The sequence below is a fragment of the Amblyomma americanum genome, chromosome 1, assembly GCF_052857255.1.
Source record: "Amblyomma americanum isolate KBUSLIRL-KWMA chromosome 1, ASM5285725v1, whole genome shotgun sequence".
Taxonomy (NCBI): Eukaryota; Metazoa; Arthropoda; class Arachnida; order Ixodida; family Ixodidae; genus Amblyomma; species Amblyomma americanum.
Window position 1 is genome coordinate 475,697,771 of NC_135497.1, and position 21,949 is coordinate 475,719,719.

The following is a 21,949-nucleotide window of genomic DNA, read 5'->3' on the forward strand; positions in this document are numbered from 1 at the left end:
CGGGGCGGGGAGCATTCAAGGCCGCAGCGGCGGGCGTAAGCGTCCGCAATCTCCGCCGCTTGCTGCAGGTTGACTTCATTTTCTCATACCGATCCGTGCTTAGCCCAGATGGTGGTGTCATCGGCATATAGCGCGTGCTGTAAGCCCTCGACACTATCCAACTACGCCGGAAGTTTCATCATTGCCAAATTGAATAGTAGTGGTGAGAGGACCGCGCCCTGCGGGGTACCTCTCGTACCTAATTGGTAGGGGCCGTGTTCTTCATCTTGTATCCGGATATACGATTGCCGGTCGGAGAGAAATTGCCTAATGTACTGAAACGTGTTTTGTCCACAGTTGGTTTGGGAGAGGTGCTTCAGAATTATGTCGTGTGTTACATTGTCGAAAGCCCCCATCAATTCGAGGGCGAGTACTACCTTGTCATTAAGCGCGTATTCGACGGGATTCAGAATTTCGCGATCTAGTTGAAGCAGGACGTCCTGCACAAACCGGTGCGAGCGGAACCCGAACATGGTGTTTGTGAATATATTTTGTTTTCCAAAAACTCGGACAGCCTGTCTCGCGCCATAGTCTCCATCAGCTTTCCCGCACAAGACTTGAGGGAGATGGGGCGAAGGTTGTCCGTGTTTGTGGTTTTGCCGGCTTTAGATTGAAGGTGACCTAGGCGGTCTTCAATTCGATTGGGAGGGGTGCCTCACCATGCCAGATTGAGTTTATATATGCGAGGAGCGTCTCGCAGGCCGGGTCGGGAAGGTTGGCAAGTAATTTCAGTTATTTTGTCTCTTCCCGGCACCATTCCTTGTTTAGTTTTACTCAAGGCCGCCTTCAGGTCGTGGAGCCGAAACGGTTGATCCAGTTCCGCGTTCTCAGAACCTGCATACAAATACGCTGGCCCTCGGGGGTCCTTTTGGATGCAGTGGTATTGATCGCGTAGTTTCCATGCTAATTTAGAGGTATCTCCGTCGAAGCTATGGATAGCCCGTTGGAGATGTTTTTGTGTCTCGGCTCTGGTTTTAGTCGGATCGATCAAGGCACGGGAGAGACGCTGTAAGGCCGCGCTTCATCAACGCGCATATCTTTTTTATTCCTTTAGCTTGTGGTCACTGCGGGCCTCCGGTCTACGCCCCCCCCCCCCCCCCTACCCCCGCAAGCAGTGGCAAAGGCGCAGGAAGCACTGGCTGCTTGACAGCACCACTGTGACGGCCGAGGACACCTGGCACCAGGAAAGCATGCGAGGCGCGAACAACGAACACGTGGGGCCGCTTGGTCTCAGGCAGCATTCCCACGGCGGCAGAATTCTAACCACCTCGCATTCCGCGATGGGCCTTTTTTTTCTTCTTTTTTCTGGCATTCTCGATGGCACCGAACCGTCGCGATTCTCCGCTGTCTGACATTCCTGCGGCGAGCCAGTAGGGCAGTGGTCCCGCCAATTAGCTAAAAAAACGCTTCATCCTTTGAGAGGCGACGCGTGGGTGCGGCAGGGAAAGGGAAAGCATCAAGCGCTAATGGCGCGCTCACAATAGCGGGAAAACGCGCAACGCTGGACGTTTCCCGCGTGCCGCTTCCCGCGCAAGCCGGTTTTTCTCCCGCGGACAGCCTGCTCTGCCGTCCCGCGGACAGCCTGCTCTGCCGTCCCGCGGAGCGATGGGTTCGGTACCTATTTTTCCCGTGCCGGTGACCAGAACAGCCAATGGGCGCCGACCGTGAACCGTGACGTCGGTCCCAGTTCAGTGACCCCGTCGGCGGAGGCGGAGGCTGCGCGCGTCCGGCCGGCCGGCCGGCCGGGCACTCGGCGGCTGCTTTGCCAGGGCGACGGGAGGGGAGCTAGCAGGGTGCGCTTTCCAGTCTTCTCTAGTGTCACGTGACTATCCCCTTCTCTTTCTGCTCGTTCGGGTCCTCCCTCAGCGCCTCCTCTCTCCACATTCCAAGACAACCGCAGCGAGAAAACGCGCGCAGTGTGAGCGTCATTCTGAGGAGCTGCGAGGCAGCATCGACGTTGACGCTGTGCCGGCGCGGGAAGCTTCCCGCTAGTGTGAGCGCGCCTTAAGGCCGAGAACTCCACTCGGGGAGAGGGTTTTCAACATGTTTTCTGTATATGTTTCTTTTTCTTTATAGCCAAGCCCCGGGCTCGAAGTTGGGTCCAACCTTCAGGGGCTGTGGCTACCTCCGTTGGTTATCGAAGCTTAGGGCGGGCCTCGATATATGACCGCCCTAATTTCTTTGTTTGCAAAAGCTTAACAACTGCATGTAAAATCATTGGAGGGCAGTCTTGTCTAGTTGAGCTAGAGGCTCCGTGCAGTGACACGTAATTCTACAACCCTAGACTCTAACCTCGCGTCGATGAGTAAGGGCTTGTAGAGAGTGTTTCTCTGTGTGAGAATTGTCTTCGTCAGTTACAGCTTGACCGTCTGTGTGACTCAACTTGTAACGCGGTTTGCCCTTGTACATACTGTAAATATATTCTCTCTTTGACCTTCATCTGCACATCTCCCTTCATCACCGCCGAACAACAACGTTTGGAAGGGTCTGCGCCCTTCCGAAGAACCCAACGGATCAAAAAAATTTACTGGAGCAGCCGACAGGATTCGGCGACCATCAGCCCCAAGCTGACACCACCCGCAGGCCCAGCAGTGTCCAGGCACTCGGCAACGCCCAGCACGTGGTAGCCACCCAGGAGGACCAGAAGGAATCGATCTCCGGCACCAGCCAAGTTGAAAAGGTACCCCGGCTCACCGACCCCAAGACGGCGTTCACCCTTCGGCTGCGGACGAGTTAGAAGAAACGGCACCTACTACCGACAGCAGCACGGGTGAGCGGGATTCCTTACGTGTCTTTGAGGTGGTTATGGCTCAAGCGTAAACGGGTGTATGGTGCAGACGCGGGGCATGATGGCGAAGCTCAGCTGACAGATGGGCAGAGGAAAGTGCATCGGACCAGAATGTATTTGAGGAGGATGACCTGTCAAGTGATATTACGCAGGAAGACGCGATGTCGGCAGGGGCAGCATTAGATGGGGCGACGAAAGAGACGGTAGCGGTAACGTGACGGAAAATAACTCCAGGGACAATGTCTGATGCCGCAGAGATCCGCCGCATAGGCTTAAGATCGAATCTCGCGAACGCATCGAGTTGGGGAAACTTGGCATAGGAACGATAGGTGGCAGACAGACTCCCTTAATGCTGGTACCTGGCGAGCAACGGTGAACAGGCCTCGACCCAGTATCCCATTGTGCCAAGGTCCTAAAGGGGCTCAAGTTGCCGTGTGACGCGGATGTACCGCTGTGGTTTGACGAGGTAGAAAGATTATTCACAACGTACGATGTTCCAGAAAACAGCCGAGTACATTTGATAATGCCAGCACTGACCGAGCGTGTGCGGTACTTGCTTCGCGGACTCAAGGACGATGAGTGCGGTGACTACGACTTAGTGAAGACAGCCGTTTTAAACCAGGTAAAACTCACCCCCGCTGAGTACCTAGACCGGTTCGAGCGCGCCGCAAAGCGCAAGGAGGAAACATGGGCGCAATTTGCCTCTTGCGTAAAAACTTACTTCCAGTACTACCTGCGCTCGAGGGATGCAGACAGCAAGGAAGACGTGGTGGCTCACGTCGTGGCTGATAGGATGAAAGCGAGCCTAATCACCGAGGGCTTAGAATACGTGCGCCTCCGCGAGGGAGAGAAATGGGTGAAACCGGACGAGATGTCACGGATGCTGCAGACATTCGAGCAGGCTAAGGGAAAGGCGCGCGTGGTGCGACAAACGGTCACACACTCTGAGAAAGAAAAGACTCCTACGCAACCTGCGACCAGCGACAAGAGACGACAGGTGCAGTGTTTCGTGTGCCGCGCAGTAGGCCATCGCGCAAAGGACTGCCCACGAGCCGCTCACAATGCGCAGAAAACCGATAAGCTCGCCCGAACACAGAGAGTGGCAGTATCCAGCACAGAGAAAACCGAAATCCTAGCATCAGCCCACCCGCACAGGACTTTGGTGGCAGAAATGAATGTCCCAGGGTCGTCCGACCAAGCACGGCAATCAAAGCTACAGCAGGTTCAGATCGAATGCGCCGGTGTGCCGGCAACTGAAATCATAGACACCGGCAGCGAGATTACTGTAGTCAGAGAAAACCTCGTGCCCAGCGTATCCTAGGAGCCTTCGGGCAAGATTAATCTTGTTTCAGCCTTTAGCGAAACAGTAGAGGCAAAACTAGTTACCCTCACGGTCAGTGTGAAGCGGTGCCCCACACTTGTAGCGCGACCGGAGACCGTATATATAGTCTGTGCGCTCACAGGCAAGCTCGCGGAGGGTATAGACTGCTTACTATCGCGGGAGGACTGGGAGCTGCTAGCGCAGATCGACAGCCGCGGCGCGGCGCTTGCCCAGAGCAAGAGCCACGTTGCGGCTGACACAGCTAGCGTGTCCTTCTCCGTGGCCAAGAAGAGCTACGAGCCGACCCCAACGACGGGCGAGGTCCACGCGAACCAATCCCAGGCGGACGAACAGGAAAACGATGAGTCGAGCGAGGCATCGGGCGAGCAGCATAAAGCGGGCCGCGACGAGTACCCGATTGAAGACCAGTGCTCAATGCGTGACGACGAGGACGCGTCCTCAAAGCAGCGAGAGAAGTTCCGTTCGGCCCAGCTGTCCGATGAAAGCCTTAGGAAATCTTGGGAGGACGCAAAATCCGGAAAAGGGGGCATGTTCCTCTCGGACGGTCTTTTATACCACCGGGACTCCATCGCAGGCGCAAAAGTCAAGCAGCTTGTGCTGCCCTGAGCAGACGGGAAGAAGTGCTTTCACTGGCCCACGAATCTCTCTGGGGAGGACATTTGGGCCCAAGAAAGATGAGGGCGAGAATTAAGTACAGGTTTTTTTGGCCCTGTTTAGAGGCAGATGTGGCACAACGATGCAAGACGTGTCACGCTTGTCAGATCAGGTCAGGTAGGCGGCTTAAAGACAGGGTCCCTATCACGCCACTCACCACACCTGACCACCCTTTCCAAGTAGTAAACGTCGACATCATCGGGCTGACTGAAATGCCCTCAGGCCGGGCTCATAGGTACGCTCTTTGCCTGGTTGATTTGTGCACGCGGTGGCCCGAAGTGGTTTGTCTGCGTTCACTAACCGCGAGAGCAACATGCGACGTCCTACTCGCAATCTTTAGCCGCACCGGTATCCCGGAAGTTATATCCTCAGACCAAGGAACTAACTTCAATGCACAGCTGACAAGGGAGATGTTAGCAAGATTGGGATGCGCGCCCCGTTTTTCGACTCCAGAACATACCGAGAGCAACGGGACAGTAGAACGGTGGAACAGCGTCCTCAAAAAAATGCTTTTTCATGTAATAGAGAAAGACCCGAGAAACTGGAACAGGCTCATCCCATTTGTGCTATGGGCGTACAGGGAGGTACCCCATGACACCACAGGGGTTGCCCTATTCTGACTCCTTTACGGCAGGAATCCTACGGGGCCGCTGGCCATTTGGCAGAGAACTTGGACGGGTGAGCAGCCACTCCCAAACACACTAAGGGAAGAGCCCGCAAAATATTTGAGACAGCTGCGCGAACAGCTAGAGATAGCCGCGGCAGTAGCGGGGCTAACGGCAAGCGCACGACAGGGGTGCTACACGCAGGCCTACAATAGGCAGGCTAGGAGGAACAAAGTTTTCAGCGTCGGAGATCAAGTTCTCGCGCTTGATACCGACCGCGACAACAAACTAGCTCCTAAATGGCTCGGCCCATATGCCATAACCGCGCAGGAAAGGCAAAACTCCTACAGGATCGATACCGGAGCGCGAGCCGCGCGACTTGTGCATGCAAATAGGCTTCGGCCTTACTACGCGCGGGTTAGCCACGTTAGTGTCGTATTCGACGAAGACATGGATTTCGGAGAAATTGAGTGCACACCTCGCCCTGCGCCCACACAGTCGGGCCCCTTTTCTATCGAACAGGAGAAACTGGCACATTTGGACTCTCAGCAGCGCGCTGAAATGGCGAAACTGTTCGCCGGTTACGCAGACCTGTTCGATGAAACACCGGGAGCGGCCGAAGTGGGAGTGCACAAAATCGAGTTACAAGACGGGTACCAGCCAAAACGCGCTTTCCCATATCGAGTGCCCGAGCTTCTTAGGGTTGAGGTTAGCCGCCAGGTTGACGAGTTGTTAGACCTGGGTCTCATATACCCCGTAGAGAGCGACTACACTCACCCCGTGGTCTGTGTGGGGAAGAAGGACGGCTCAGTGCGCATGTGCATCGATTACCGCGCGCTGAACGCAGCCACACGCACTGATGCATTCCCGATGACACCCCCACAGGAGTTGATTATGAGGGTAGGCCGCGCGAAGTTCATTACACTAGTAGACCTGCGACGAGGTTATTGGCAGGTACCAGTGGCCCCCGAAAGCCAACATTTGACCGCGTTCGTGACCCACGAAGGACAGTACGCTTGACGCGTCATGCCATTTGGGCTAAAAAATGCGGCTGCCACTTTCCAGCGAATGATGAATACGCTGCTCTCCAGGCATCAGGCCTACGCTGCGGCGTATCTCGATGACATTGCCATTTTCTCAGCGTCGTGACAGGAACATCTGAAGCAGCTGACCATTGTGTTGGGCTTACTCCGCGAAGCAAAACTTAAGGTGAGCCTGGAGAAGGGCCAAGTCGCACAGGCACAGATTAGGTACTTAGGTCACGTAGTGGGAGGTGCTACCCACGGGCCGGACCCCGAGAAGCTAGCCGCTATTCAGGACCTCGCACCGCACACCACAAAAAAGCAGCTGCGAAGCCTGCTGGGGCTATGTGGCTACTACCGCGAGTATGTCCAGAACAACGCTAAGGTCGCCGCGCCGCTCACGTCCTAATGAAGCGAGGGGTACCAAACGCGATTCCTTGGACTCTGGAAGCGTAGCAGGCTTTTGATATGCTAAAGGAGTCGCTTTGCGAAGCGGCAGCGCTAAACACCCCCGATATCCGCAAGCCGTATTGGCTGTTCACGGATGCATCCGAAGTCGCGGCCGGAGCTTGCTTGGCACAGATGGAAGAGGCGGGGCGAGAGGAACCGATCGCCTTCGCCAGCCACAGGTTCACGCCAGGTCAGACCGGCCGGTCAACAATCGAGCGCGAGGCGTTCGCCATAACTTGGTCGCTTAAGAAATTTGACCACTGGGTGTTTGGTGCACAGAATAATGTGGTCTCCGATCACAATCCTCTTGCTTATCTGACGTCGAGCACGCCTCACGGCGCTACTATGTGGTTGTAACGCACAGGCGAGGCGCCTGCAACGGCAACGCCGACGCGCTATCTCGCGTCCCCAACATCAGCTGGGGAAAAGATCAAAGCAATAATTGAGCCATGACCCCTCAGGCAGGCGTGAATGTTCCCGTTCACTCGCTGCACTTTGTGATGTGAACAGTGGTCTGTGACCGGAACCCTGTGCAAGGACTCTGGCACGCTGACGCTCGTACTGTGATCAACTTCATTTATGAAGAGTTTGTAACTAAGTGTGTTGTTCTTTTGTCAGTGCCGCGACTTTTTTTGTTTGTTTGTAGAACTCATTATTTCTGGCTGCTTGAGGTTGCAATTTGAGTTTCACGTTGCCGCGGCCTTTATTTGGTTTTGCGTAAATGAGCCGACTCCAAGCTCATTTAGCACCTTAGGGGAGACGTGTAAAGCCGCGCTTCATCAACGCGCATATCTTTTTTATTCCTTTAGCTTGTGGTCACTGCAGGCCTCCGGTCTACGCCCCCCCCCTCTACCCCCGCAAGCAGTGGCAAAGGCGCAGGAAGCACTGGCTGCTTGACAGCACCACTGTGACGGCCGAGGACATCTGGCGCCAAGAAAGCATGCGAGGCGCCAACAACGAGCACGTGGGGCCGCTTGGTGTCAGGCAGCATTCCCACGGCGGCAGAATTCAAACCACCTCGCATTCCGCGATGGGGCTTTTTTCTTCTTCTTTTTTCTGGCATTCTCGATGGCACCGACGCGTCGCGGTTCTCCGCTGTCTGACATTCCTGCGGCGAACCAGTGGGTCAGTGGTCCCGCCATTTAGCTAAAAAAAAACACTTCATCCTTTGAGAGGCGACGCGCGGGTGCGGCAGGGAAAGGGAAAGCATCAAGCGCTAAGGCCGAGAACTCCCCTCGGGGAGAGGGTTTTCAAAATTTTTCTGTATATGTTTCTTTTTCTTTATAGCCAAGCCCCGGGCTCGAAGTTGGGTCCAACCTTCAGGGGCTGTGGCTACCTCCATTGGTTATCGAAGCTTAGGGCGGGCCTCGATATATGACCGCCCTAATTTCTTTGTTTGCAAAAGGTTTAAAACTACATGTAAAATCATTGGAGGGCAGTCTTGTCTAGTTGAGCTAGAGGCTCCGTGCAGTGGCACGTAATTCTACAACCCTAGACTCTAACCTCACTTCGATGAGTAAGGGCTTGTAGAGAGTGTTTCTCTGTGTGAGAATTGTCTTCTTCAGTTACAGCTTGACCGTCTGTGTGACTCAACTTGTCACGCAGTTTGCCCTTGTACATACTGTATATATGTTCTCTCTTTGACCTTCATCTGCACATCTCTCTTCAGCACCGCCGAAAAACAACGTTTGGAAGGGTCTGCACCCTTCCGAAGAACCCAACCGACCATCAAAAAATTACTGACGCCAAGTGCTCCGGCTAGACATATGTCTAGCGGCTGTGTTGCACCAGTCCACCAAATTCGAGTCGGCGAGCTGTGCCGCGTAATCAGCCGCTCGCTGGGTGAGCTCGGCGATGCGAATTTTGAGCTTCCGATTATGTATTTGGCGGCGCCATATGCGGACGAGGCTGTGCCGCGCCTAGCAGATGTGCCGGAGGTGGTTGTCCACCTCCGGCGTGGCCTCCGATAGTTGAACATGAGTTTCTACCGAACGAAGGTGTGTAGCCAATTATTGTGAAAATACGTGGTAGCCTTGTTCGTGAATAGAGGCCGAATTAGTGTAGATTTGCCGGAACTTTGTCCAGTCGGGTAGCCGTGCTTGAGCGTGGGATCTTGCCAGTGGTTTGGTTCAGACGCTGGTGTTGAGTATGCAGTGGTCACTGCCGAGAGTTTCCTCGGTGTTGGCCCATTCTGCGTGTCTTATGTTTTTGGTGAAGGTAAGGTCCGGACACGTGTCCCGAGACACGGAGTTACCGACCCCCGTTGGATGTGCAGGGTCGGTGTGAAAAGTCAGGCCCAGCGTGGACGCAAGTTCCGCTAGATTGCCTCTTCACGCACGTACCCCCATAGTGTGCTTTGAGCGTTGAAGTCGCCCAGAATCACCAGGGGGTCACTGCCCACAGCCTTCAGGGCGCGACTGAAGAGGGCTGCGAAAGTTGCATTTTTTATCTTGGGGGAACAATAGATGTTAAATATATGTAAGGGTGCGTTTTTTTTCTTAAGCGGAAGAAGATTAACCGTCACATAAGAATATGCAGCATTGAGGTCCAAATCAGCCAAGTTGGCAGTATAATTTTTGTGCACGCAGATACAGGAAGGGGGGTCCTGCTGGAACATAACATAATTTGTAAGGGTTGCGCCGCTACCTGGCTCCTGGATGGCAACCACCGGAGGAAGTGAATCGAATGTTGACAGGAAAAGCCGGAGGTTCGCCCGCTTGGCACGGGAACGGAATCCGCGGCAGTTCTACTGGGTGATTAGCAAGGGAGTGGCCGAATTAGTATGAGGAGAGCGCCTAATTTGAGGCCTGTCCGCCATGGTCAGTTAGGTGAGATGTCGATTGTAGGGACGCTGCTCCGGAGTCAGCACTCGCGGTGAGGGGGCCATCCTCTATTCCGGAGAGCGAGCAGCAGTCGTCGTCTTCTGCTGGCGCGACGCATTTTGGGATAGCGGCCAGACACGCCTTTGATTAGACGGCCGACCCATCGGACACCACGCGAAGATTGTGCGATGTGCTGTGCGACTATTGTGGGTACAATTTCGGTCATTTTGGCGGTCGCGGAGGTGACTGCCGCGGAAATTTGACCTTCTAGGGCATTGAAACGGGCGTCCATGCGGGCCTCTAGACAGGCCTCAAGGGCAGCATCCGCGTTCAGTGCTGCGTTCGATGCCGCGGGATCACTCTCCATTGCCTCGGTAGCGGGGCGAGAGGGGGGAGTGATAGGCTATTTTGATTGCGATTCTAGGAGCGCAATTTTCTCGAGCAGCATCTAGATTTTGCCCTCAAGAGCTGCTATTTTGGTTTTCTCGGCACTGCGTGCCGCAGAGGGGCAGGAGGGAGGGGAGGAGGAGGCAGCCCTGTCCGTACCGCTCACCTGAGTTCCATGTTTCACGACGTTGACCCAGGCCCTGGTCTTGTGTGGTGGCGTTGTCGACTGCTTTCCAATGTCTCCGTATGGCGGCTGCGTCGACGGGCGCTTGCCGGCTCCTCCGGTGGGTGTCCCCGGCTTCTCGGTGTTGTTGTCCTGGCTTGGTAACTCACCGGGGCGGCCAAGATGGCGGCTCTTCTTCTTGGCAGCAATTTTCTTTGTGGTGGTCATCTTGTGCTTGCGGAATTTCGCCGCACACTCCCACGAGTTAGTGGCGTGTGCACCTGCACAAACCGAGCACCGCGGTACACACTCATGAGGGGCTCGCACCCCTCCTGAAGCGGGGCCTGTTGCCCACACAGACCGCACGTGTTCGGCTGCGTGTTGGGACAAGCATCCACTCGGTGGCCAACGGCCCCACACAGGCCGCAGGCCGGGATCTTACGGTAGTAGTTTTGCACAGGGAAAAGCATGTTCTCGTAGTGCACAAAACGCGTTTTTCCCTCCCGGCGAAGGTGATGCGAGCTTTGTTAGAGGAGCCGAATTTTCTAACCTCGGCGATGGTGCCTGCCCTCCACTGCACCTGCTTCCGAAGCGATTCAGTAGTGTCCGAGTTGCTCACGGTGATGACGCCGTGGCAGACATCGCCTCCGTCTTGTCGAAGGTACCTGTGGAGTGGAATATTCCCATGCTCGGTGTTAATGAAGATGTCCCCGAGGAGCCGATCAGCCGCAGTCGGGTTTGGGGTGTAAATCACAATGAGGTTTTGTTCACGGTATGGTAGAACCGTAACTGACCTTGTAACCTCGGGCCCGAGGTAGGCCGTAATTGCGGCGCCGTAGCGATTTTCTGAAAAGGCTTGGTGCAGCGACATATGTTTGTATGGCTTGAGCACAACCACGAAGTCGTCTGGTCCCGGTCTTGGGAGTCGGCGAGGCTTCCAGTTAGGACGGGCCTTGCCTTTGCTTCCTGCAGCGCGCGAGGCAGGAGGCTACGTCTTGCCAGCCGGTGTGCTGGAGGCCGGGGCAGCGATGGACGCCGCAGGCTTGGCTTGAACGATCGAGCGGCGCGCGACCGCTTCGTTGAGAGATTGGTGCCGAAATTTCTGAACAGAAGCGGAGTTGTCCCCTTCCGATGCTGAAACTGTCGTCCAGATCATGCCGTCGGGATCGTAACCCCTCGAGAATGATGCAGGGTCCGCCATTTTACCTAAGGAGGTCGGTTCCACGCCGTTAGGCCAAACTGCGTCGTCCGGGTGTAATTCAGCCGTAAAATTAGCAAACTTGGGCCCACCTGGCAAAATTTGGTGTCCACTTAATCCAGATTGCTTGCTGCATTGAAAGGCGTTGGTCTTGTAGGGGTGAAGAAGACTTAGCCGTGGATCCAGCCGAAAAACGACGGAGCCGACACCGTGCGTTTGTAGCCAGTTCTATAGTTTCCCTGGTAGACCCGGTGGGGTCGTTTTCTGTAGTCACAAAATTTCTCTGCGCTGGAGCGCTACCTCGACAAGCATACTTGGTATCTCAATCTCAGTTCGTACGCCAGACCGAAACAGCATCAGTGTCGACGGTGGGCAGCCTGTGTTAAAAATCCATTCATCTGTCCATCTCCTTTTTATGGAAAAGCAGCCCTAGGCCCTGCATCCGTCACTTGCTCTTCGGTCCCGCGATAATCTCCGGAAGCGGTAAGCTTTTGCATTCACGAAGAGATTTCCGCGGCGAACGTTTTGTACCGACTGCTCAAAAAGGCACAAACAGAGCATTGAAAAAGGACGTAGTTTTCGCAGTGTAAAGACACTCAATGTCGCTGCTCTCAAAAAAGTTTTACTTCCCGAAGAAGCTCTCCGAGTGCGAGTAAGTGAGTTCATCTGTCAGAATTGTTACCGTCGGTTCAAGGAAGATATAGATAATATGCAGGCAGAGGCAACCGAAACATTCCAAGAATTCCGCCCCGGGGAAGGAATCGTAGAAAATTTAAACTCCAGTGTCAACCTTACCTCCAAAATCTCGCCCCTAAAGCCACCGAGCGCTCTAAAAAACGCCTCAGACTTTCCTATGCAAAGCGAAAGTAGAAAGAGGTGGCAATAACTATGGTGACGAAAATGCGATCGGGTGTACAGGCATCATATAATATCCCAGAGACTTCGCGTGCGTCAGAAGAAAAGTGTGCGCAATGCAGAAGCTGGGAAGACAACCTGCATGCAGCCTACAATAGGTGTACGTCTCTTCAAGAGCGTTGCAAGCTGCTGACACTGCTACCACGCAACCTAACCGTGAAATATGTGCACGAAGTTATTCCAGAGGCAACGAGGTACGTTATCGAAAAATCGAAGAATATGGTGGATGAAGAAGGCATGTGGTCAACACAGGAGAGATATGCAAGATGTAAACAACAGGAAGACATTACCACCGTTATAGAATATTACACCATGGATGAACTCGATTGCTCTAGACAGACCCCGAACAAAAAGGATGTTGTGAGAATTGAAAAGGAGGGAGAGAAAGAATGGACGCCTAAACGCTTCATGACGCGGTCCTTGCGAGAAGCATTCAGCCTCTACAAGCAAGCTCACTCTGGCTCCCAGGTTGGCCTCACAAAATTCATATCCTTGCGTCCTAAGTGGGTGAAATGCTCGCCACAGTGGCAAGTGTGTGTTTGCGTGTGCTGTGCAAACTTTCAGCTGTGCCCCGTGGGACTGCAAAATGCAACCGGAAGGTCGCTTTCTCCCGAAGATATGCAGAGACTCTGCATACCTACTGCGTCGTGTTTCCTCAGGAATTGTGAGCACTGTCCACAAGATGGCATTTTCACTTGAGGAAATTTTGAAATGAGCAGCGAGGACGAGGTGTTGATTGCTTCATCGGAATACGGTGAGCTCGTTAAAAAAATTCTGACCGCTTTATCATTTATGAGAGAATTTCTAAGAATGACCATGAAATGGATTCCTCACAACTATATTAGATATGTGCAAGCAAGAGAAATACACTAAGAAAAACACACCTGCAAGACAGGTGCAATTGTTTTGCTTTTAGATTTTGCCGAAAACTGGATAGTTGTGCTTCCAGACACAGTACAAGCGTACCATTGGCAGAAAAAGCAGGTCACCGCGTTTACCTGAGTTGTCACCTCAAGAAAATCGACTCGGAACTATGCTGTTATTTCCGGCGATATGTCTCATGATTCAGCTCATGCATGCTCTGCTCTGTCGAAAATCAAAGCACACCTCGACGACAACGCGCCAATATACACCAAGATAACATATGTGAGCGACGGTGCTCCCGCTCACTTCAAGAATAAATATCAGTTTCATGAGCGACAACGCAGTGAATGTCAAGAAAAGAAATTGATGTTTTCGGCCACTGGACACGGCAAAAATGCTTGCGACGGCGTTGGTGGGCTTGTGAAACATCAAGCATCGCACCACAACATGCGGAAGCCTGTGGGACCTAAATTACTGTAAGCATACTTTATCACGTTATCTTGGAGTGACGTGTGCGTAGGGGTAGTTTATGCTAACAATTAATGCACCCGTCGCACTCTCAAGGGGACTTTAACTGCTACCGCCGCTCCAGAGAGGAACCGCGTTTAAATTGGCAGCCGCTCCTGTAGGTATATAACGCCCGCCGCGACACTGAATTTCATAGCACCATGTGTGCCACCGCCGCACCGAGGCTTTAGCCGCCGCTATCATCTTTCCATCGCAACGCACCGAACGCCTGGCAGTTATGCCTCAGCCTTCGACCTGCGACCGAGATAGCCCTTGTGAGCGGATGTTGTTCGGATCACGAGTTTTGTGTGTCGACAACGCGCTAATGTACACCAAGATAACATATGTGAGCGACGGGGCTCCCGCTCACTTCAAGAATAAATATCAGTTTCATGAGCGACAACGCAGTGAATGTCAAGAAAAGAAATTGATGTTTTCGGCCACTGGACACGGCAAAAATGCTTGCGACGGCGTTGGTGGGCTTGTGAAACATCAAGCATCGCACCACAACATGCGGAAGCCTGCAAGTGAGGCCATATAAACAGCCAGCGGCTTCGTAGACGAAATTCAAGGAACGCTAAAGAACATGACCGTTCTGGAGCGCCCACAGAGGGAGCTTGCAGAATTTCGCGAAACGAAGAAGGAAGAATGAATAACGGAAAAGAAAGTGCCTGGAGTTCAGACGCTCCATATGTGGAAGTACGTTCACACAAATGAGGGCAGTGCATCCTACGTGGCCTCCATCGCTGCTTCGGAATGGAAGAGAGTGTGATCTGGTTTGCCCTTCGTGCTGGACAATATACCGTGCGCATACCGACATCAACTTTTGCCGTTTATTTCTTGTTACGATTTTCTGAATTGCCATCTGCACACAAACCGGCATCCCATTTGTAAATTGCGTTCCTACTAAAACTCCTTCTGATTAAAAACCTTGCAGATAAATTTGTTCCTCTCAGAAGACGACGTTCTTTCTCCTGACAGTGCCCTGTAGAACCTTTGAGCAGAGTTAAAACAGATGCTGGTACGGAAACGTCGGCTTCAGAAACCCTTTATAATTATTTTTATATATAAAAATTTTTCTAAGAACCGAGAAATGATCTTATATTTTTAAAGAATCGATTACATACCAATGTATCTTGCAATGATAAATTAGACAATACAAAAAACAACGTTTGACTGATAGCAGCCAGTTCATGAGACATCAGGTGAATAGCGAATTTATTCCCATTTTGACGCATTAAGAACGCCGCTAACAAGCGAGTAGAAGCTGTACAAACATTCAGGATGGTTCGCATATTGTGGTAAATGAAACGTAACCACGTTCAGTGGGTGCTTAATAAAATTTCTGACAGTTACTATTTCTAAGAGGCAGTAATAAGCAATTCTATGTAACAAAACCATGAACACAGTTTTGTATTTATTTTCATACTTTAAAACAAAATAATGCAACACTTTTTTGGTGCCTTAACATTATGAAGTATTTAGTATTATTAAGGCAAATTTTAATAAAATTCTGATTTCTTTTTAATCCAAGTCAAAGTTGTCACTTTATTGACGTTTATTAACTTCGGCCAAATTTGAGGCCATATTGAAAAATATGGGTAAAGTGTAGAGCTACAAAACTTGCCTGAATTGATTAAAAGTAGCTGAAAAATACGGGAAAAAGATTCAGTCGGGAGATCTTTACGCATCTTGCACTAAGGCTTCCCTAAAAAGTGCCTTTTTGGCACGGCATAGCTCCGGAAGCGAAGTTTGCGATTTTTTACTTAGAAGATTGACACAGCCAGAAAATGTTTTTTTACTTTTTCGTATAGTACAAGTTGTAATGAGGTACTCGAAGAATACTAATGTACGGAAAAAAATTATTGTGCATGCAGTGATGCTCCAAACTTTCAACTTTGCGAAGTGGCAAAAACGACATTCTCCAGCTCTTGTGACATACAATTTTTTCCGAGAACTACGAAGTTCCTTGCAAAACTAAGGTTCATTCCTTTGTGTGGACACATTTACCCTTCTCATATAAATATTTAATTGAAAACAAAAAATGGTCATGACACCTCGATTACCGTTCTTATCTGAACATGCCCATAAAGTATTTTACATTTGAATGAAGCAGAAGATTTCCTGCGCTGTTTTTCTATTGCTCATCCATCCTCAGCATCGGCAAGAAACGCGTGGCACCCTCTCTTGGTGTGTTGGCTAGGCGCACATCCCTGCTGCAGTATCCCTGCTTTGGTAGTTTGCTTTGGGAGGTAGAGCCGTGCCGTACGAATGCGCACTTTTATCAAAAGTGCCCCCATCGGAGTGAGGCTATGACCATCCCTATTGAAAAATCTCGTATATATGTGTTAAATGTGTCTCATATATGCGCAATTATTGGATATGTGTACACATATATGCTCGTATGTATACGTGCTCGTATGGCATACGCATTTTCTCCACGTACGGCAAAACACGTATATACGGGTGATACGTGCCTCATATATACGCTATTGGATAGGTGTCACTCCCGTCCCTCGTATATACGAGGGCCACGTAACCTTCGTACAGATACGAGGGCCTCGACATGGGGATACAATGGTCTTGCAACACGTACTCTGGTGTACAGTTAATAGCTCTGAATATGTAGGCTACCTGAATGAACTTGCAACCCTTCAGTGCAGCAAATGCTGCATCCCAGCACCAAATACCCGGCTGCAGTCAATGAAATAATTTTTCTTGCTGCCTTTATTTTATCGTTTTTATCTGACTACAGTCATTGACTACAGGGGCAGGTGCAGGCGATGATTACTTGATGTCCCTCAGCATGTCCGCCAGGTAGCAATTCAACTGCTCTGCGCATTTTCTCATCCTCGGCAGCTTGTGCAGCTTTGATGTATGCATCAAATGCATCTGAAAGAGTATTAATCATGACAAAATTGAAGACGTGCAGGTGCTGCAAAATAAAGGTATTTAAGTCATGCACACTTAAATAAACAAAAGTCTTTGTCAGTCAGGAATTGTACCTAAATAAAAGAGGCTTACTGCCCACAGCTGCTAGTTTTTCTGAGTTCATCCGAGGCTTCTGCATGGCACCAGCCTTAAGGAATTGCAGGCATACTGAGCCGGTGATACTCCTTCCCTGAACGCTCTTTCCCCTAAGGCTCTTCGGGGAAGGAGCATCACCGGGAAGGAACGTCACTTTTGTGGGGAACCCCACAAAAGTTTTGTGGCGTCCTTGCAAAACAAGAAGTCTCGACCTCGGGAAAGAAGCCAGCACCACCGCTCTGCACTGACAATTTCCGCTCCCGAGGTGGACCTGCAATAAAACAGCTGCACATATGCTTTGTATAAAGCCCTATAACAGATTGGGGAGAGAGTTATTATTTGCCGCATTAAAACTGCTAAAATCCTATTCCTCAGGACTTCTATATGTAAAATTCAGAAAATGGCAGTTTTCCTTGCAAACGTTACTAATGATAAAACCTGACACATCGCTCTCTTCTTCGGAGTGAGCAGCGTGATGGGCCACCAGGTCACGTTTATGTGCAATCATACAAGCTGCCTTTGACAACATAGATGAGCCTTTTTATCTCTACTTCAGGCTCCACTGCACCCTGGCAACAGTAATGCTGCCAAATATTCGGAAGCACAGAACTAACAGATGAAAGATTATCAATATTGAAAACAAAGCAATTTAATCTTAAAACAAGAGGCTGTGCTAATTAGAACATGAAAGGTTGTGGTCATGGTCTAGTTATCTAAGAGTTCATTAAGCAAAGCCGTCCTGAGCTGTCACAGGTTGAAATTGTGCCTGGGGCTCCTGTGCAGGCAATTTTTTTCCGCTCCATGCCATTTGGACGGCAAATTTCACGTTTCCGAGAGGTGTGCACTGATCCTCAGCCCTATACGTTTCTACAGTTTCTAGATTGTTTGCCTGCAGTTACCAAGAACGAGAGCTAAAAGCATTTCAAGCTTACAAACTAGTTCTAAATATGAGAAGCCATCGTACCTGGCCATTGACCTCAGCAAGAACACCTGGATTCCATGGTGCAGCAGGACCCATTCTAGTGGAAGCCTGGAAAGTGTGCAAAGTGTTCGCATTTGCAACAAGAAAAATGTACAGTGTCGGCGAAGTCTTAAGGCCAAAGGCTTTTCGCTTCAGCTGCATAACAGAGCCATTATTGCAATATTAAAGACCAAGTGACCTTGAAATGCTAGCAGGTTTCTGCTTGCAATACAGAAGCTTCCTGCTTGACTACAGTTTTGAATAATCCGCTACATGAATTATTCTAGGAACATTGATTTCACTGCAGCTGAATGCTGTAGACTTAACACTTTTGAACTAGAGTGTACATGGTACATTAAAGGGACAGTGAGGAGAACTCAAATTTCTTTTGTAAGCAAAATCTGATAGTTCAGCATTTCATGGCTTTGTTGCCGCTTGTCCGAGAGCGAAAGATGCATTTATTTCAAAGAAATTTGGATTCGAAGTTGAAAAAGTTTTTCCCGCCACTCCGATTCAAACTCGGGAACTCTTATGACATCACGGCGCACTCTTTTGACGTTACAGGACGCAGTGACGTGAAACATGACGTAAACGCAGACTCCGCGATTTCTCGTGGCTAGCGGTGCGGTCCAACAGCAGCCAAAATGAAAGCTACCGCCGCCACACGTTGAAAGCATCTATTGGGGGTCGCTACCACTGCTTCGTTTACGTTTGCACCAGCGTCTTGCCGGCGTTACAATGGATCCCGTTCCCGAGCCCGATGACAAAGTTCTCGCAAAAACTCCGGCCTGCATTTCAGCGACCTCTGCCCCACAGAGCGTGCGATGCCTTTGAGGGAGTACGGTTAGTTAGGTGCCGGCGGGTCGTTTGCCCCTTCCGCCATGAGCAGCCGCTGCAAATTAAATATCATAACCCCAGTGCGGAGAATCGCGAGGGGCCAGGACAAGGTCGGTGCGTCGCGCCCATCGGAGGCTGGCCGGGGCTTTGGGGTCAACAGATTGTGATTCCTTGAACGGCGCAGTTGCACGGTGCAGAAGACGGCGTCCAGGTTTCCCACGGTTGCAAGGGCAGGGTTATTTATTTATTTTTTTGCCACAAAAACGAATGGGTACTCAAGAACTCTCGCATTTAAAGTAGGCGGCTTGAAAGTAAAGCCGACGCTTAACAACTTCTGCGCGTTTCCGGAGGTACAGGGTCCACTGGATCGGGCTCTCTCGCCCACTTGCATGTACCTTCAGAAGTGTACTGTGAATGGATTAAATTAGCCGAGAGCTCGAAAAGAACAGCACCGCCCAACGACCGAAGCTATTGAAAGACGTCACAGCGCGCACCTCGCCGCAGAACCGTATCAGTCTGGTCTGGCTGGCACAGCTGGCGCACTCGGCGCGAAATAGAGACATGCTCCAAGTCTCCGCCAGTGTGGTCAGAGTGCGCCTAAGCTGCCGAACGCCTCACCGGTCAAGCGCAGTTGGAGTATAGAGGGTCTCCCTTTGGCCGACGTGACGTTGGTGTGCAGTGTGGGTGCATGCGTTACGCCAGTCTATAAACGCGCATTAAAGGAACACTGAGGAGAAATTGAGGTTGCCTTGTATCGATAGAATACAAGCTCCTGATCACAAAAACGCCACTCTTACTGAAAACAAAGCTCTTGTAAGGTAGAAAATAGCAAGGACCAAAACACAGATATTGCCTCCACAGGGCAATCTCGCAAGTACAAGCGTGATGACGTCATAGCAGAAGAGACGCCACCTTGGAGGAATGTTCCTTTTTACATGGAAGCTGCGAATCTCTGAGGCTGAGAAAAGAAGGTTGCGCGGTTCAATATTGAAGTAAGCTTTGTTTTAAAACCGATAGCGCACTTTTATCACACCAAGAACACAGACAAAAGACAACCTGAATGTTGGAAGCAAAGAAAACCAATGCTTGGGGGCACCACAGGCAGCCAGGAGAGTTTCGATTTGTTATGGCGCTTCGCGTCTATGAGCTTTGCGTGCCCCGTGGTTTTGCTTTTGACGCACCTCGATTTACAAGTGCCGAACAGCAGAGGAACTCCAAGTGCCGCTTCAAGTGCTAGTTAACCTTTGAAAGGGCCTGTTAAGGCTGGCCAAATGATCACCACGGTCGATGAAAAACTATCATGGCACGATGGTCGGTGACCGTACAAGGCAGTTCGCAGTATAAAGAGCACTTGTGTCTTCACACGCTCGCCCGGCGAAACATTCTTGGCTGTGCCAGTCAACTTCAAACTACTTAACGGAAATCGTTTATTAGGGACAGGAGACAATAGTACAAGGCAGTTAAAAAAATTGATGGCCTAGCTGTGTTAGGCCAGGATATACGTAGCGAAAACGCGGAAACTTCTGCATCGGAAGAGTGCATTCACTAGATGCGCATTTATTCATGATTAAATCTTGAGCCGTCGTGGCGGAGTGGTAGTCTCCGCCTCAAACTACAAAGGCCCTGGTTCGATTCCGAGCCTCGGCACAGGTTTTTTTTTTTTCAGTGAGTGGGCGGGAGGTTTCAGTGGCTAACATAGGTGCCGCCACTGAATACGTTGGTTAGTGGTTAAGGGCAGGCTCTGTTAAAGTGCGTTTACACTCCGGAGTAATGCGGCGCGCACTGCATGGCGACGTCACGTCGGTCAAACCGAGACCCTCTATGCTCCCACTGTGCTTGACCGCCGACGCGTTCGGCGGTTTCGCCGCACTCTGACAGCACTGGCGGATACTTTAAGCATGTCTCTATTTTGCGAAGGGTGCGCCAGACCGATTCAGCTCTGCGGCGAGGTACGTGTTGTGACGTCATTCAATAGCTTCGGCAGTTGTACGCAGCTGTTCTTTTCAAGCTCTCGGCTAATTTAATCCATTCACAGTACACATCTGAAGGTACATGCAAGTGGGCGAGAGAGCCCGATCCAGTAGACCCCGTACCGCCGGAAACGCGCGGAAGCCGTTGAAATGTGGGCTTTACTTTCAAGCCTCCAACTTTAAACGCAAGCGCCCTTGAGTACCCATCCATTTTTTTGGCAAAAAATAAAATAACTAACCTGGCCCTTGCAACAGTGGGAGACCTCGATGCCGCCTGCTGCACCGTGCAACCGCGCCATTCAAGGAATCGCAATCTGTTCGCCCCTAAGCCCCAACCAGCCTCCAATGGGCGCGACTCACCGACCTTGTCCTGGCCCCTTGTGACTCCCCGCACTGGGGTTATGATATTTAATTTGCAACGGCTGCTCATGGCGGAAGGGGGAAACAACCCGCCGGCACCTAACCTAACCGTGCTCCCTCAAAAGCATCGCACGCTCTGTGGGGCTGAGGTCGCTGAACTGCAGGCCGGAGTTTTTGCGAGAACTTCGTCGTCAGGTTCGGGAACGGGATCGATCATAACGCAGACAAGACGCCGGTGCAAACGTAAACGAAGCGACGGTAGCGACCCCCGATAGATGCCTTCAACGTGCGGCGACAGTAGCTTTCATTTCGGCTGCTAGACCACACTGCTAGCCGCGAGAAATCACGTCTGCGCTTACGTCACGTTTCACGTCACTGCGTCCTGTAACGTCATGAGAGTGCGCCGTGATGTCACAAAGTTCCCGAGTTTGAATCGGAGTGGCAAGAAAAACTTTTTCAACATTGAATCCAAATTACTTTGAAATAAATGCATCTTTCACTCCCGGACAGGCGGCAACAAAGCCTTGAAATGCCGAACTATCAAATTTTGCTAACAAAAATAATTTGATAGAGTTCTCCTAACTGCCCCTTTAACAAAGCCTGCGCTTATCCGCTAACCAACGTATTCAGTGGCGGCACCTATGGTAGCCACTGAAACCCCCCGCCCACTCACTGAATAAAAAAAAAAACCCGTGCCGAGGCTCGGAATCGAACCAGGGCCATGGTAGTTTGAGGCAGACTCCGCCACTACGGCTCAAGATTTAACCACGAATAAAGGCGCATCTAGTGAGTGCACTCTTCCGATGCAGAAGTCTCCGCGCTTTCGCTACGTATATGCTGCCCGAACAGAGCTAGGCCATCAGCATATTTTTCTTAACTGCCTTGTACCCTGTCTCCCGTCTCTAACAAAAAATTTTCGTTAAGTAGTTTGAAGTTGACTGGCACAGCCAGGAATGTTTCGCTGGGCGAGCGTGCGAGGACAAAAGTGCTCTTTGTACTGCGCTCTGCATTGTACGATCACCGACCATCGTGTCATCA

General features: G+C 51.2%; 1 long non-coding RNA gene and 2 pseudogenes across 1 annotated transcript in view; 1 reads left to right on the forward strand and 2 right to left on the reverse strand.

Annotated features, from left to right (window-relative positions):
- The window catches only part of LOC144104777 (uncharacterized), an 85,182-nt gene that overhangs the window by 59,555 nt on the left and 3,678 nt on the right, over window positions 1–21,949 (reverse strand). The gene's annotated exons all lie outside the window — the stretch shown is intronic.
- LOC144116520 (uncharacterized) lies at window positions 9,696–11,473 on the reverse strand (annotated as a pseudogene).
- On the forward strand, window positions 12,605–14,408 carry LOC144116521 (uncharacterized; annotated as a pseudogene).